At 41.7% G+C, this 16,519-nt stretch overlaps 1 protein-coding gene across 1 annotated transcript in view; it reads left to right on the top strand.

Annotated features, from left to right (window-relative positions):
* JPH3 (junctophilin 3) overlaps positions 1-16,519 on the top strand; it is a 190,627-nt gene that overhangs the window by 62,275 nt on the left and 111,833 nt on the right. The gene's annotated exons all lie outside the window — the stretch shown is intronic.

The raw sequence follows: 16,519 nt of genomic DNA, 5'->3' as shown, positions 1-16,519 counted from the left end.
AACAAAGAAGAGTCATCCAAACAAACAAGGATCCAATCTAATTAAGTGCTAAGGTATGGGATCTAAAGGAGAGGTGCTGTCAGAGGAGAGAAGGAAATAGTCACTGTGGGCCAGCCAGATTTGTCAAAGAAGGCTCCATGGCAGACCTCAGGTAGGACTTGTCAATCAATAGACATTTATTAAAGGCTTTCAGTATACCAGGGACTGTGCTAAGCACTGAGGATACAAAGAAAGGCAAAAGACAGCCCCTGCCTTCAAGGAGCTTCCATTCTAATGGAGATACAGCCTGTATTGGAAGAAGGATAAGGTTAGACATGAGGGTAGAGAGAGGGCACTCTCGGATGGGGCTTAGTGTGAGGCAAAGACAGGGAGGTGGGAATGAACAGTGTGTCCAAGGAGCAATGAGGAGGTTGACCTCACCGTAAGAGGAAGGTGAGTGCTGGGGAGCAGTGAAGTGAGAGGTAGAGTAGGTAGAATGGGGCTATACTGTGGAGGCCCTTGAAAGATCTGCAAAGGAATCTGGGCTTTATTTTGTAGAGAGCCGGTTTTTCAGAGAAGAAGTTTATTGTGGCAGCCTTATGTGGGAGGGATGGGAAGGGGAGACGTGGAAGTCAAGGAGAGTCCCTAGAAAGTTGTGGTATTCTTGGTCTGTGGTTTTTTTTTGCAACATGGCTAACATGGAAATATATTTGGAATGACTGTACATGTATAATCTATATCAAATTGCTTTTCTTCTCAAGGAGGGGATGGGGAAGAAGGGAAAGAACTTGGAACTCAGAATTTTAAAAAATGAATGTTAAAAATTATTTTTACATGTAATTGGAAAAAAATATTTAAAAAAAAAAAGAAAGCTGGAGTATTTATCATCCACATGGGAGGGGATGAGGAGTTGGTTAATGTTTCTATATGACTATGTTGACCAAAGTAACAAAAACTTCCATATAGTAAAGAGTATGAGGTTTGGTTATTAAGTCAGAAGGAAAGGTGAAACATATCAGAAAGGATAGTAGAGTGTCTTTCAATAGCTGTAAAGGGACTGGGGTCTCCAAAAGAAAACCTTCTGAATCAGGATGGGGAAGGGAAATGACATGGTTCTTATGGAAACAACTGGATATAAATTTTATTTTTTGTAATACCCAGCTAAGTTGCTGATTAGAAATGAGTTAGAAACCAGAATTTAGAGGAAAACCAAAATAGGTAAAGATTTAGCTGGCAGGGAAACTGATAATTAGGGGAGAAAAGATACCTTGAAAGGATTCCACAAATAGCATGTGATTTTATCTTCATCTCACCTTATTGGGAGCATTGAGTAGAATAGCTGCGCCATGTGAATTACTCTTTTCTTCTCTTCCTCTTTTTGCTCAGTCCATAGTTGAATTTCCTTAAGTTAAATGCACTATGGTGAGTGAATTCTTGGAAGTTAAATGTGGCATAATGGGACTCTCCTATATTTCCCTATGTGTCTGTAGTTGACCCTTCCCTTCAAGGCTCTGACTCACCAGGGCCCTTGACCCTCCCATCATGGGCCCTAGCTTCATGGTCAGCCAAGTCTTTAATGAATAAAATGAATCCTTCTGGAATGATGGTGATCACTGTGCTTCTGGCTGAGCCAACCTAGGGGAAAGACACAGTGGAAAGTAACTCTATGTTCTACTCAGTCCCAAAGTGCTAAGGGCAAAAATATACGTGTATATTATATATATACACACACACACATACATATGTATATATGTGTACATTTGTATGTATTTTCCTTAAGCTCTGAGTTAAGCACTGGGGATACAAAGAAAGGTAAAAACAATCTCCAGCCTCAAGGAGGTCATATAGGTTAGAATGTCAGGAAGACTTGAGTTCAAATCTTGCCTCAGATACTATCTGTGTGATCCTGGGCAAGTCCTTTAACTTTTCTCATCCTCAATTTCCTCATCTGTAAAATGGGGATAATAATAACACCCACCTCTTAGGGCTGTTGTGAGAATCAACTGAAATAACATATGTATAGCACTTTGCAAATATTCAAAAAGCACTAACTATTCTTATTAGGAGAAAACATGGACATATAACTAGGTATATACAAGACAGTCTGAGAAGAGAAGGAACTAGCACCTGGGGGGACCAGAAAAGGCTTCCTCCAGAATGAGGGATTTGGTCTGAGTCTTGAAAGCCAGGGAACCTAGGAATTAGAGATAATGGGGGGAGTAGGTGAACATTCTAGGCTTGAGGGGTAACCAGTACAAAGGGATGATGGGAAAGGGAGTGTCCTGAATAGTCACGTTAGTAGATAAGTTGTTTTTTTATTCAGTCATTTTTCAGTCATGTCTGACTCTTTGTAATTACATTTGGAGTTTTCTTGGCAGAGATACTGGGGGTGGTTTGCCATTTCCTTCTCCAGCTCCTTTTACAGAGGAGGAAATGAGGCAAACAGGGTTAAGTGACTTGCTTGGTGTCACACAGCTAGGAAGTGTCTGAGGCCGTATTTGAATTCAAGAAGATGAGTCTTTCTGACTCCAGGCCTGGTGTTTTATCCACTGTTCCATCTAGCTGCCTTAGTCAATAGGAGGAAAGCATAAAAAGATTCTTAAAGGTAGGAAGGGGCCAGATTGTGAAGTGTTTTTAAAGCCCCACAGAAGATCTTGTGTTTGATGTTGGAGCCACTGGAGTTTACTGAGTGTGTGTGGGGTGAGGGTTGGGTGGGGGTGAGTCCTTTATTTAGAAAAACCACTTTGGCAGCTGAGTGCAGAATGGATTGGAATGGAGGAGAGCCTTGAGGTGGGGAGAATAACTAGGAGGCTTCTGCAATAGTCCGTTTGGGAGGTGCCAGAGGTCTGAGTTAGGGCAGCAGTAATGTCAGAGAAGAAAAGGAGACATATAAAAGAGAGATCAGGAAAATTAGAATGGACAAGATTTGACAGTGGAGCAGATGTGGAAGATAAGTGAGAGTGAGTAGTTGAGGTTTTGAACCATGACTGGGAAGATGGTGGTGCCCTCACCACAATAGGCAAGTTCAGAACAGGAGTAGACTTGGGGAGAAAAAGGATGAGAGATCTATCTTGAACAAGTTGAGTTTGAAACCACTATGAGATAATCGGCTACAATTGGAGGTGTTTAGTTTGGAGAAGATTTGGGGGTGGAGGTGAGAGCTAGATTGGGTGTTAAGGGATGTTGTGAGCAAGGGCACGCCTTGCTGGCTTCAAAGAGCAGGACTGGCAGCATGGAAGCTAGGGAATTGTAACGGGACAGATATTATCTAATATAAGGGAACTCTTCCCAACAGGTAGAGCCATCCACCCAATGAAGGGGCTGTCCAAAAAGAGAGTGAGTTCCCCGTCTCTGGTGGCTTTCATTTGGAGGGATCCTGGCTGAGAAGATTTGGGGCCAGTTTGGAGCAAATGCCCTGTGAGGTTGTTTCTAGCTCTGAGATTCAGTGATTCTCTGGCCGTTATTGACTCCAGTTTTTCTGACCAGATAAGAGGGTTTAAGATCATAGGATTCAGAGCTAGGAGGGCCTTTAGAACATAGATTTTTTTAAGTTGGAAAGAACCTGAGACATCATCAGTTCCAGCCCTCTTCTTTTTCACATGAGCAGACTGTAAACCAGAAAGGAAAAGGCCCTTGCTTCCCAGAAGTCATCTGAGGACACTCATCAGCCCCAGGGAGAAGCCTATTCATTAGAGGGGGCTCCTAAGGAGGGCCACCCAATGGGATGCTGGAGCCCTTTGTATAACATCTGGGCTTCCTTCCTCTGGCTCACCTCTCTGGAGGCCTGAAGCCCCCAGGAGAGGGTAAGAATTTAATGCCTTCTGTTTTCTTAAGAACAGAAAAAGAGGCCTCACGTAGCCTGAGCCTGCCTCACTTTTACATCGAGCACAAAGGGGCAGTGCCTTGAGGGAACATAAACACCCTGGTGGGACCTCTGAGGCTCAGTCAGATTCTGCCTCAGACACTTCCTTCCTCTGTGATCCTGGACAAGTCACTTCTCTCTCAGCCTCAGTTTCCTCATCTGTAAAATGAAGATGATAATAGCTCCTTGAAGGGTTGTTGTGAGGATCCAATAAGCTAAAGGTGTAAAGTGTTTTGCAAACCTTAGGGGACTTAGGATCATTGGATTCAGAGAAAGAACAGATTTTTTTTTTTAAGTTGAAAGGAGCTGGGGCATCATCAGTTCTAACCCTCTTCTTTTTCACGTGAGCAGATTGTGACCCAGAGAGGGAAAGAGACTTGCTGTCGTTATATTAGCCATTATTATTCCTCAGACCAGGCAGGTGAGGCCAAGGGTACAAATGCACAGGATTTTCTAGGATGCGTTCTCTACATCACTCCCCACATTCTGCAAAGTTACAAGCAGACACGTCCAAAACAGAACTTATCATCTTTCCCCCTAAACCCTCTCCTCCTCCCCTCTTCCCTAGTCCTGTAGAGGGCAACACCATCTTCCCAGTCCCTCGGGCTCACAACCTAGGAGTCATCCTGGAGCCCTGCCTATCTCTTACCCCCATGTCCAAGCTGTTGCCAAGTCTGTTGGTTTTACCTTTGCATTATCTCTCGTTTATGTCCCTTTCCGCCCTCTGACACTGCCACCCCCCAGTGCAGACCCTTATCACCTCACATCTGCACTGCTGCAATTGCTGCTGGCGGGCTCACCTGCCTCAAGTCTCTCCCAACTCCATCCATCCTCCATTTGGCCACTAAAGTGACTTTCTTAAAGCGCGATCATGTCTCCCCTGCCCGCTAGTAAACTTCAGTGGCTCCTTAACACCTCCAGGATCAGTTGTCTGTTTGGTATTCCATGCCCTTCCTCACCTAGCCCCTCCCCCCATCTTTCTAGTCTTTTTAGACCTCACTCCCCACCAAGTACTCTTTGATCCAGTAACACTTGTCTGCTTGCTGTTCCACAAACAAGTTGCTGCATTTCCTGGCTCCAGACATTTTCTGTCTGTCACCAACGTGTGGAGCGCTCTCCCTCCTCATCTCTGCCTCCTGACCTCCCTGCCTTCCCTTAAGTCCCCGATAAAATCCCATCTTCTACAGGAAGCCTTTCCCAATGTCTTCTGTCTCTTAATTATTTCTGATTTTTCCTGTATAGAGCTTGTTTGTGCGTATTTATTTGCTTCTTGTCTCCTCCTTTAGCTTATAAGCTCCTTTAGGGCGGAGACTGTTTTTTACCTCTCTTTGTATCCCAGCACTTAGCATAGTGCCTGGCACATAGATGATGCCACGAAGCATGCATGCCTGTTTAGTCACTTGATTAAGCTGGGTCTGGATAGTTAAGTCTCTAGCAGGCTCCTCATTGGGCATCTAGACACGTGGGTGCTTCATGAAGATGTTGTGGAAATAGCAGAACCTTCTGGGTTTCCTCATTTGCCTTTGCCAGTTTTTGGATTGGAGGGTATAATGGTGGCAAATATAAACATTATCTTTGAAATATTTCAGGAACACAAATACATTTTTTCCAACTTTATATCCAGAAACCAAATGCCATAAATGCAAACCAGAGTAATGAGGGGATGTGGTGATGGGAACCTTATAGATCCATTAGAAATGTTTATTAGGTTCTCCGGGGTACTGATGATATGTTATACAGGCATGTGGGAATAAGGACTGGTCCTGTGATTTCAGTGGTACAGAAAACTGCCTCTCCCTGGGTAGGTCCAGAACGTTCTGCTCTTTACAGTGTTAGAGAATTGCCTAGAGACCTGGGAATTGAAGTAATTTGTACAGGCTCACAAAGCCAGTATGTGGCAGAGGGGAGATCTTTAATCTAGCTCTTCTTTGGCTTCAAAGCCAATCTCTCTCTTCATTCTGCCATGATTCCTCAGATGTATAAATATGCATGTGTGTATATTATAACTTATAAGATATGCATACAATATATACACATATTGCATACATATATACATATATACATATATACATGCATATGTATACAGACATACAGTACCCCAAAAGGCATAGTGGAATTTTAAGCTTTTAATGACAGAAAGCTGCTCTACTATATATTCCCATGTGCACAGAATCTACTCCCGTCTTCACTTCTGCCTGTTAGAATCCTAGCTTCCTTTGAAGTGCAGCTCGGGGGCCATCTCCTTGGTGAGACCTTTCCTGTCCCCCCCGCCCCACACACACACACTTGGTAGAGTTGCCTCTACAAATTGCCTGGTATTTATTTTGTAACTATGCTTATATTTGTGTTTTTTAAATCTATTTTCATATATTCATATGTGTACATATTATGTCTCCTATTAGATTGTAAACTCGCTGCTAGTGTGGACCGTTTGGAGGGTTTTTTTGTCCTTATATCCTCAGCACCTAGTAGGGGACTGAGTGTATGGTGGGCTTTTGCTGAGTGATTGTCAATTGATGGGTTAATGGATTGTTTGATGTCTAGATAGATGTTTGGGAAAGGGGATAACAGCCATATGGCAGTGGAAAATCCTGGGCTGTGTTTGAGCAAACCAAAACCATGCATCACAAAGAATTATGAAGGGGAAGTAGAGTAGAAGACATTTATCAAAGAAATATGGGAATGGAACAAATGAGCTGGTCACTTGGTAAGAGGGAGAGACCCGTGGACAAACTGGGAATGTCAAGAGAAAGTGAGGAAGTCCCCTAGCAGATTGGGTGGCCCTCCTATCGTGAACTTATGGGATGTGAGGACAAGAGTCACATAGCACAGGCAGGCATGGGTGGGTGTGACTGCATCATTGGACAGAACACCTATAGCGATGAGATCAGAGATTCAATTAGGTATTTGAGTAGATAATAATAACAATAGCTTAGCTCTTTAAAGTTTGCAGAGTACCTTAATAATCTCATATGATCCTAATACCAACTCTGTGAGGTAGGTATAACTATTATCATCATTTTACAGATGAGGAAACTGAGGCAGGCAGCAGGTAAATGATCTACCCAGGGTCATATGGCCAGTGAGTGAGGCCAGATTTAAACTCAGGTATTCCTGACTCTAGGTTCACTACTCTGTCCACTGTGTCACCTAGCCCCCCAGATATATTCATCTCTTGTAGATACTTCATTTCTTCACTGGATCTGTGGTCTTGTCAGTGTGTACTTCAGTGGTGTACCTCCTTGTTCTGTTTGGCTCTTGTCTGTTTTCTCTCTGAAATCTTCCACCCACTGTGTTAGAGGTCTCTTCATGTCCCAATACAGCACGTGGGCTTGCTCTTTTACATGGCCGTGTCTTTTTCATGTATCTCACTATGGATATAGCATACAGCACAAGAACAAATCTGTATGTCCATCTGTCACCCGTCCATTTATGCACTTTTCTCTCTTTTCATATCTAAGTAGTCTCTAACTTGAAGACAGTACACACGTACAAATGACCACCTGGCTGAGATTCAAGGACTCTGAACCCTGGAGATCCTGGGGTCCAGGGGCAGGGGCATCAAGACGTGGGCAGAGTCTAGAAGGGGAGGTGAGGAGCCAAAGACAAATTTTACCAACTTCAAAATCTCAACTTCCATGGGTTCAAATCTCATCTCAATGCAGATAATTCTTCAGTTCTGTTTATCCACCCCTAGCCTCTCTTCTGACCTCCAGGCTCACGTCATCAGTTGTTTCTCAGACATCTCAAATTGCATATCTCACAGCCATCTTGAAGTCAATATGTCCAAAACGAGAACTCGTTATCTTTCCCCCAAACTCTACCTTCATCCCAACACCACCATCCAACCAAGTCATCCTGGACTGCCCCTTCCTTTATCCTACATATCCAATGCGTTATCAAATCTTACTGTTCTTACTTCCATGACATCTCTTGCATACATCCCGTTCTCTTCGCTGGTAGAGCTACACCCTGGTGCAGGCTTTCATCACCTCTTACCTAGACTAGTACAAAAGCCTGATGATTGGTCTGCCTGCCACAAGTCTCTCCACACTTCAGTGTAACCTTCATTTAACTGCCAAAATATTCTCCCCTTACCCCCCACAAGAAACTTCAGTAGCTCTCTGTTCCCTCAAGGATTGAAAGAAAATCCTATTTTTCACTTAAGAACTTCACAACTTGGCCCATTCCTGTCTTTTCAGTCGTACTCCCCTCTGTGTACACTCACTGATCTATTGACACTGGCCACCTTGCTATCCTTATACCTGACACTCACATCTCCCAACTCTACACCTTTTCATTGGCCTTCTCGCATGACTGGGATGTTCTTTTTCCTCACCTGACTCCTGGCTTTCTTCAAGACTCAGTTCAAATCCTACTTTCTACAGGATACCTTTCTAGGCCTATCCCATTGCCAGAGCCTTCCCTTTGAGAATGTCTTTGATTTACAGTGTGTGTGTATGTGTATGTGCATATGTATGCATATAAAGACACATACATGTATATTCTGCATGCACATAGTTATTTGCATGTAATTTCCCCATTAAAATATGGGCTTCTTGAGAGACCCTTTTGTCTCTTTCTATGGATCCCCAGCATTTAGGACAATTCCTGGTATAGAGTAAGAGCATAATAGATGGCTTTTGGCTGATTTTTTCATAGGATTGTTCCTTGGCTCCTAGAAAGGAGATCAAATACTCTGTGTATCTCCTTATATTGGGGTTGATTAGAATTCAGGTGAGCTCATCCCTATAGTTCAGTTACATCATGAGTTAAATATGCTTTTTTGGGGGGTAGCCTAGTAACTCAACCATATAACATCATTTCTACGTGGAAATATGTTGGCAGGCCTTACACATGAACTTTGAGAGCATGACCCCTTTGTCAGCAGGGGACTATCTGTACATATTTAGGCTTTTTTGATGGATTTGTGATTTCATCAATCAGTAAGCATTTATTAAGCATCTATTATGTACCAGGCACTATGCTAGGTGATGAAGCTATAGATACAAACTCAAGTAATTTATATTCTGTGGTGTGGGTTCTTTTTCTAAAGATATAGATCACAAGTCATCTGTGCCTACTCATTTTGTATGATGCATCTGTTATCTAATTAGTTTACCATGTCATCATCTTATTTTTTAAAAAATTCTTCATATTTGACCTTTATTGAGCAATGACAATTATTCCATTACATTTATATATCATAATTTAATTTTCTAGTTATTGAGCATTTCATTTATTTCCAGGTTTTTTTTTTCTATTAGGGGCTAGTGCTAATACTTTTTGCAGAAAATTTTTTTTCCCTTTGTCACTAATATGTTTAAAGTACCCACCTCCTGGGGGCAGCTGGGTGGTGCAATGGATAGAGCACTGGTCCTGGAGTCAGGGAGACCTGAGTTAAAATCTGGCCCCAGACACTAACTACCTGTGTGACCCTGGGCAAGTCACTTAACCTTGTTTGCCTCAGTTTCCTCATCTATAAAATGAGCTGGAGAAGATACATCAGTATCTCTGCCAAGAAAACCCCAAATTGGATCACCAAGAGTTGGACACACCTGAAATGACTGAATAACAAATCCACCTCCTGGGGGCTCACAGGATCAAAGGGCAGGGATATGTTTGTAGTTCTCATCATATAATTCTATATTGCTTTTCAAAAAGATTGAACCAGTTTATAATTCCACTAGCTATAGATTAGCATGTGTCAGTTTTTCCACTGACATGGAAGCTCTGAATTTTATCATCTTTTATTATCTTTGTCTATTTGGTGTAAGGTCTCAGGATTGTTATAATTTGCATTTCCCTGATTACTGGATATTTTGAACACTTTTTCATCTAATTATTTGGCAATTTGTAGGTCAGTCAGCAAACATTTATTGAATACCTACTATGTGCCTCATACTGTGCTAAGGATACAAAGAAAGGCAAAAGCAGTCTCTGCTCTCAAAGAGGTATTTTTATTTCTTCTTTTAAGAACTGCCTCTATATCCTTTGACCAGTTAACTTTGAGAAGATGGCTCTTTCTCTTATAAATTTATATCAATTCCTTGACAATTTTGTGTGTCAGAGCATTATTAGAAAATGCTTAATGCAAAGATTTTTCCCAGTCCATATTTTGCATTATTATTCTGGATGAGTTACTTTCAGTTGTAAAAGATATAGGGATAGGGACTGGACTGGATCAGTGATTTCATTTGGTACAGGGAACTCCCATATGTGGAAACTCCCTTCATCAATGCAGGTTGTTATCTTCTCTGCAAATTATATAGTCTTAGAATTTCCCAAGACACTGAGAAATTAAGTGATTGGCTCAGGGACATGCCAGTATGTATCCAAAGTGAGACTTTCCCCAGGTCTTCCTGACTCTGAGACCAGCTACCCATCCTCTTCTGTCCATGTGTTTCTGTCTTCCTGGTATAAGAGGGAGGAATGTTTCATGATTTGTTTTCTGGCACCAGAATTGATTATTGCCCTTAACATGAGTTTACTGTCTTTTAGCATTTTCATTTGCATTATTGTAGTCATTGTATATACTATGATCCTTAAATACCTTTTTTTTGCCCCTTTGGACATGAGATGTATTTATATAGATGTATACAGCTATTGCAACATAATGCCTATGGTTGGCCATCTTTTCCAGGTAATGGAGAGTTGGGAAAAGGCTCAGCTTGTACCATTCAGATTGGAAGCTCTAGACTGAATCTGATGGCATCTCTCATCCCCATGTAGCTGGTGGTGTAGTGGATAGAGCTCTGGGCTTACAGTCAGGAAGACCTGAGTTCAAATCCAGCCTCAGACATTTCCTAGCTCTGTGACTCTGAGGAAGTCACTTCACTTGTATGCCTCAGTTTCTTTAACTGTAAAATGGAAATTATAATAGCACCTACCTCTCAGGGCTATTGTGAGAAACAAATAAGCATATTTGTAAAAAGTGCTCAGCACATAGTAGGTGTTATAAAAATGCGTATTCCCTTTTCTTCTCCATTTACTACTCTAATTCTAGTTAGTCCCTAGGTGAGTTCTAGAGTAGCACAAGCCACAATCCTAGATAAACAGACACCTGTGAGTACCCTTACTCACTATAGTTATGGCACAAGGAGAGGATGGAAAGAGCCAGGACCAAATGATACATCCCATCGTCCTACCCCAACCAATCCCACCACAGACAGGCCAGAGTCATCCAAGATACACTAGTCACCTTTACACGTGGATTTCCTTTCAATACAGTATGAGGCAGCTAGGTGGCGCAATGCTTAGAGTGCCAGGCCCAGAGTCAGGAAGATTTGAGTTCAAATCCAGCCTGAGACACTTACTAGCTGTGTGACCCTGGACAAGTCACTTAACCCTGTTTTCCTCAGTTTCTTCATATGCAAAATGAACTAGAGAAAGAAATAGCAAACCACTCAAGTATCTTTTTCAAGAAAACCTCAAATAGGGTCATGAAGAGTCAGAAACGACTGAAAAAATGACTAGAAAAAAGACTGAACAACAGCAAAGTGTCAGTTCATTTGGTCATCCTTTGGTTCACTTGTTTCTCCCTTCCTGGTAGGGCACACCTCTCATGGAACCTCCCAGCATTTGTTCTCTCTTCTGTCTTGGGGCCCCATAGTGCCTCATTCTCCTAATCATAGATCCATTAACAGTGTATCAATAAGCATTTATTAAGCCCCTACTAAGGTGAGCTATCAAAGTCTGCCTTCCGTTTGCTCTGTGTTTGTCTTATTTTTGCTGATTTATTTGCATGTTGCCTCTCCTATGAGAATAAAAGCTCCTTGAATATAGAATCTATTTTGGCTATTTTAATTGTACCCCTAGCATTTGGTATGATGCCTGGCACAAAGTAAATGCTTAATAAATATTCACGATTGAGTGATTGCCAGGGCCTGTGGGATACAAATGTAAAATCGAGACAGTCTCTGCCCTCAAAGAGCTTACATTCTACTAGGGAGATACAGTAGCCACTTTTATAGAAGCACTTTTCTCCTAGCAGCTTTTTGAGGTAGATAGTAGAGAAGTAAATGCATTTTCATTTATAAGCTTTAATAGCTTAAAACTTTGCTAAGACTTTTGGAATGCCTGTATATTCAAAATAAACACAAAGGAAATTGGGGCAGGGTACTGACAATTGGGGTGGGCAGATGGAGGGAAGAAAGGTATATTGTTTATGGGGAACAGTAAGTAAACTAGTTTGGTTATAACGTACATGGGGTGGAGTGAGAGGAGAGGATTAATATATGATTTGTCTGTAGGAATGAGCTGGGCCCAGATTGTGGAGGGCCCTAGATGCCAAAGAAATTGGTATTTTATTCTAGAGGCAATAAGAGTCTTTGAAGGTTCTTAAAAATAGGTCTATTTATACCAATATGGCCACCATGTGGAGGATGGATTGGAGAGGGGAAAGAATAGATTCTGGGAGACTAATTAGGAGATTATTGCTACAGAGCAGACACATTTGAGGAATCTCTGTGGTGCCCACTAACTTAGAAGCTGTTCTAGGGATCAAGAAGAAAGGCTGAGAAGGATTGCTCTGAGTAGGGGCCTCAATTGACTTGCTGAAATATCCCATGAATCCAAGAGTACAATGCTGAGATTTCTTCTGTGTTTTCTCAATGGGCTTGACATTAAAAAAAAAAATTCAATTGTCCACAGAAGCAACCGTCACAGACTAATGATGGGTTTCAAAATGTGAAACCTGGACCCTTCTTTGAGAAGACTTGAGGCTCCCTCCCTCGTTTGAAGTATGACTGAGCCTTTGTGGCCTGGTTTATAACCCATGTGTCTCTCTGTTGGGATGGTGGACAATTGGTGTAGCTGATGGGATTGCAAACAAAGAGAAGAAGTTAGCTAAAGGATTCTGGAGCTTTCCTTTTGCCATAGTTGGTTTCGTAATGATAAATACCTAATATTTTGTAATACTACATAATAACAAATATTATATAATTATAATCATGATAATCTAAATGAAAGAAATGAATGAAATTTAAACATTTTTTAAAAATAAAGTAATAAAAATAAGGACAGTTTCATTATAAATCCTTCAGGCCAAAGCAGCAAGTCAGGAATGATGGCAGAAAAGAGATCTGATTGAAGCTACAGGGTAACTATTGAAATCCTGGCAGTGCTACTTATTATCAGTGTGACCTTGGACGCTTAACATCTTTGGGCCTTGGTTTCCTCATTTACAAAATGAAAAATTGTATGAGAGCAGTTGTGTCAAATTTAAATCAAAATGGGGACCACTGAATCATATATAAGTATCCTTGTGTGTGACACGTTGACTTATAATCGACTTAGAATTTCTAATTGACTTAGAAAACCACATATTAATACTATCTATGTTTTATTGTGTTTTGTTAAATATTTCCCAATGACATTTTCATCTGGTTTGGGCAGTATCCAGGAGTGTTGTGGGCTATAGCATCATTGGCACCTCTGAACCGGAAAGCCTTTAACGTCTATGTCCCTCCTTCCTTCCCATCCTGTTCATCTCTAAATCTTTGAGTCTGTGACCCTCGTTAGAAAGGCCAGTGGCAAAATTGTGCTGGAATCCCATGAGCCTTGGGTCCCATGATGTGGAACAATGGAAATCATGTTGGTTGTGAAGCCAAGGGTCCTTAGTTCAAATCTCAGCCGTGATATTTATTTCCTATGTGACATTAGGCAGTTCACTTAACCACTCTGGGTCTCAGTTTGTTGTTGTTGTTGAGTTATTTTCAGTAGTGTCTGATTCTTTGTGACCCCATTTGGGATTTTCTTGGCAAAAATACTGGAGCCATTTGCCATTTCCTTCTCCAGCTCATTTTATAGATGAGGAAACTGAGGCAAACAGGGTTAAATTACTTGCTCAGGGTCACACGGCTATCTGAGGCCACATTTGAACTCAGAAAGATGCATCTTCCTGACTAGAGGCCAGGCACTCTATCCACTGAGCCACCTACCTGCCCCAGGTCTCAGTTTCCTCATCTTTAAAAAAATAAGAGATTGGGTGGGATGACTCATAGGCTCCCATATAGCTCTAAATCTATGGTCTGATGAAGCAGGGGACCTCCAAAATAGCAAAGCAACATAGAAGTCTTTGTAAAATACTTTTCCCATGGCAATGATGTGATGTAGGTGGTATAAGTATTATCATTTCCTTTTTGCAGATGAGTAAATTGAGGCTTAGAGGGGCTAAATTCCTTACTCAGACTCTCTCAGCCACAGAGCCTAAATTTGAACTCAGATCCATCCATCTCCATGACCAGAACTCTTTGCCCTATGTTATTTTGAGTCTTAAGCTGCTGTATTCTTGCTTAGTTTTAAAAGTTTGTTTGCTGCCTTTTGTATTTCACACCATAGTTATTTCCCAATAATATTCTGCCCCCTCCCAAACCTTCCCTTACAGAAGGAAAAATAAGGAAAAAGTTGACATTACAACGATGTCTGATGATTCAGCATTCCATACCCATGAGCTCCCACCTCTCTCTCCCAAAGAAAGGGAAATATAGTTCATGAACTGTTCTCCAAGACAAAGGACAAATGGTATTTAGGACTGAGGTTCATTAATAGGGACAGAATTGAATCAGAGTGAATGTTCTGCTTACATTGGTGGGCTCCCAGCCAAGCAGGGCAATGGTAGAAACAAAGAGAATTTTATAAGCCGTGAATGCACTGTGGAGATAGACTCCACCCTACTTAAAGCTTACCCAGTAGCCGTACAGGATACTTCCCAGAAGGCTGAAAACAGCCTGGATGACGTAAGAGTAACTCAGCAGGGAACAAAATTGGGAGAATTATGCCTGGTACACAATAGGAGCTTAATAAACGCTGATTGATTGCTTGGTGGTGTGGGGGGGGAGGGGTACAGATCTGTGTTCTTGGTTGTAGTGACTTTCTTAAAAGATTCCACCTTACCTAGTGTTTGGCAAAAGCGTGTTTGAGCGTGAGAAATAATCAGGAGTGGGGTATTCTTTTCTATCAGGGCTCATTTCATTGTATTAGGGAGCCATCTCTCGGGTAAACTCATGGTCAGGGCAGTCATCAACCCCATCCTGCCGAGAGGAGGTAGCGGTAACTATCCTGTGTGTGTGTTGGGGGGGGGCAGGGTTTGGGCTTATATCCCAGTGCTTAGCACAGTGCACAATAGCACATAGTAAGTGCTTAATAAATACTTACTGGTGGGTTCATTGACTACCCTGTGTGCCATTGAAAAGTACCCTGCAATTCAGGGTATAAATTGAGTAATGTAATTTTTGGACATAGGCAGTGTGGGAATCTTTTTTGCTTGTTTTTGCCTATTATAAAGGTTTTGGTTTTGCCTTTCTTTTCTCAATTTGAGTGGGGATGGGAGGGAGAGAAAATAGATTTTTATTGATTGAAAAAATTAAATTAAAAAAAGAAATTTGCCTTTCACACTGTCTTTAGGATATATGCTATAAGTTGCTAACCTCTGCCTAGGACTATGCATCCTAGAATAATGTAGTTGATAACTGGCATAATGTGAATGCCATTTTTCCCTGGAGAAGGGAATCATGAGATTTAGAACTGGAAGGTATCTAGTTTTGTAGGTAGATACAGTCAGGTAGTGTAGGCCTGGACTCTGAGTTAGGAAGACCTGGATTCAAAACTGGCTTCAAACGCTAATTGTTGTCTTCCCTTCCCAGATTGATTTTTTTTTTGACTAGGTAAAAGAGGCCATCCTTTGCCTCATTTCTTACCTGGCCTTAATCACTGAATGGGCATTGCCTCAGTCAAACTGAGACCTGGAAAGACCTTAGCTTAAAAAGGCCAAGGTCTCCCACTGCATCCCGGTCCATCTCTAGACATTCTGATCTATATCTCACCACGGGACCCAGATGGCTCCAGGGCAAAGAGTGATGCTAGTGTCTTTGCACAGCCCTCCCTCACTTAAATCCTATTCACTTGCAAGTCATGATGTCACCTTCCTGATGTCATGGTCCTCTTCAGGAATGAAAGACAAACAACAACAATGACCCTTGTCTAGTCACTTAACTTCTCTCTGCCTGACTCAATTTCCTTCCCTGTAAAATAGGGATAATAATGGCACCTACTTCATGAGTTGTTATAAGGATAAAATGATATAATATTTGTAAAATGCTTTGCATTTAAACCTTAAAGTGCTATTTAAACACTGCTATTGTTTATTATTATTATTAATGAGGGATTTATAAATGAGAGGAATGCTGGGGGGCTTAGGGAATTTAGGATCACAGATTTAAAGATCATCCAGTCCAACTCCTTCATTTTAAAGATGGGGAAGCAGAGATTCAGTTCTAACTTGCCCAGGTCACACATTAATCGGCAGTTAAGACTCAAGCCTAGGTTGGTTGTTCAGTTATGTCTGACTCTTCATGACTCTATTTGGGGTTTTCATGGCAGAGGTACTAGAGTGCTTTGCCATTTTTTTCCTCCAGCTCATTTTATAGATGAGGAAACGGAGGCAAACAAGGTTAATTGACTTGCCCAGGGTCACACAGCTAGTAAGTGTCTGAGGCCAGATTTGAACTCAGGAAAAGAAGTCTGTGTGGTTCCCAGCCCAGCGTTCTATCCACTATGGCGCCGCCTAGCTGCCCTCACTTTCAGAATAAAGCCTATTTGGGAAGAGTGACCAAGATCCTGGGGCATGAAAGGACTGAGGAGGTCCCTATGGGGCTCTCTCTACCCAAGGAGGGAGAG

This window comes from Phascolarctos cinereus, unplaced genomic scaffold, assembly GCF_003287225.1.
Source record: "Phascolarctos cinereus isolate Bilbo 61053 unplaced genomic scaffold, phaCin_HiC Scaffold_2;HRSCAF=192, whole genome shotgun sequence".
Classification (NCBI taxonomy): domain Eukaryota; kingdom Metazoa; phylum Chordata; class Mammalia; order Diprotodontia; family Phascolarctidae; genus Phascolarctos; species Phascolarctos cinereus.
The sequence above is the reverse complement of the archived record's forward strand: the minus strand, read 5'-3'. Positions and strand labels throughout refer to the sequence as shown.